The sequence below is a fragment of the Desmodus rotundus genome, chromosome 2, assembly GCF_022682495.2.
Source record: "Desmodus rotundus isolate HL8 chromosome 2, HLdesRot8A.1, whole genome shotgun sequence".
NCBI classification, from domain to species: Eukaryota; Metazoa; Chordata; class Mammalia; order Chiroptera; family Phyllostomidae; genus Desmodus; species Desmodus rotundus.
In genome coordinates this window covers 135,814,706-135,816,443 of record NC_071388.1, presented here as the reverse complement: position 1 = coordinate 135,816,443, position 1,738 = coordinate 135,814,706, and the positions used below count along the sequence as shown (strand labels likewise).

At 37.0% G+C, this 1,738-nt stretch overlaps 1 pseudogene; it reads left to right on the top strand.

The window, feature by feature from the left end:
• The first annotated feature begins 608 nt into the window (after positions 1-608).
• Positions 609-1,032, top strand: LOC112313000 (proteasome maturation protein pseudogene; annotated as a pseudogene).
• The last annotated feature ends 706 nt before the right edge of the window (positions 1,033-1,738 follow it).

Genomic DNA, 1,738 nt, shown 5'->3' with positions numbered 1-1,738 from the left:
ATAGTCATTAGAATGTTGTCGACTGTATGACCTACACTGTACTTTACATCCCCATGGCCATTCTGTAACTACCAATGTGTACTTCTTAATCCCTTCACATATTTCACTCATCACCCCAACTACCCTCCCATTTGGCAACCAGCAAAACGTTCTCTGTATCTATGAGTCTTTTTCTGTTCTGTATTTATTTTGTTTTTTAGATTCAGTTGTTAATAGATATGTATTTATTGCCATTTATTGTTCATATTTTTATCTTTTTTTCTCCTTATTAAAAAACACCCTTTATTATTTCATGTAATATTGGTTTGGAGGTAATGAACTCCTCTAACTTTTTCTTGTCTGGGAAGCTCTTTATCTGTCCTTCCATTCTAAACAGTAGCTTTGCTTGGTAATCTTGGTCATATGTCCTTGCTTTTCACCACTGAATATTTCTTGCCAATCTCTTCTGGCCTGCAAAGTTTCTGTTGAGAAATCAGCTGACAGTCTTATGGGAGATCCCTTCTAGGTAACTGATTTTGAGATTCTCTCCTTTCCCCAGAAGTGGAAGTGAGTGGTGGGGCTGGATGACGGTAGGGGCACTGTGAGGCTGTTCACACAGTGAGCTGAGAATGAATGCCAGAGGACTTGGATCCAGCGTATGGACAGTATTCCAGTTACTGAACTTTCAGCAAGGGGACTTTTTGAAAGTCATGATCTTCTTTGAAAAGGTTTTACTTGTGTGGAAAATGAACTTTTGCCCAGCCACCCTCTTGAATTATCAGATAAAAATTTTCCAGCTCAACCAAGATAAAATGAATTCTTCCACACTGAGAAACATCCAGGGTCTGTGTGCTCCACTAAAACTACAAATGGAATTCAAGGCAGTGCGACAGGCTCAGCGTCTTCCATTCCTTCCAAGCTCAAACCTTTCACTGGGTATTTTGAGAGTAATGACAAGACTATTAGACTTGAAGATATTCTTATTGACACATCACAAGGTGAACTGATGGGCGAACCACACTTGACGTGGAATATAAACTTGGTTTACTGTAATGCAGTGAGCTAATCATGGAAATGGAGGAGCTACATCTTGTTTATAGTCATCTTTTTACTATAATTGTATGTGTAGAGTATAAAAGTACTGATACATGAGAAAAAAATTCTCTCTTTGTCTTTTTGCATTTCAATTATGATGTGTCTTGGTGTGGGCCTCTTTGGGTTCATCTTGTTTGGGACTCTCTGTGCTTCCTGTACCTGTATGTCTATTTCCTTCACCAGGTTAGGAAAATTTTCTGTCATTATTTTTCCAGATAGGTATTCAATTTTTTGCTCTCTGTCTTTTCTTTCTTGCACCCAATGATGCAAATGTTAGCATGCTTGAAGCTGTCCCAGAAGCTTTTTACATTATCTTAATTTTTTAAATTCTTTTCTTTTTTTTGCTGTTCTGATTAGGTGTTTTTTCGTTTCCTTATATTCCAAATTGCTGATTTGATACTTGAATTCACCTACTCTACTGTTGATTCCCTCTAAATTATTCTTTATTTCAGCTTTATTTTAGCCATTTCTGACTGCTTCTTTCTATGGTTTCCATGTCCTCTTTTATGCGATGAAGTTCTTTAAGTTCATTGAGCATCCTTGTAACCAGTGTTTAGAACTCTGCTTCTAGTAGATTTCTGTCTCCACTTTGTTTAGTTCTTTTCCTGGAGTTTTGTGTTGCACTTTTATTTGGGACATGTTTTTTTATGTCCTTATTTTAACA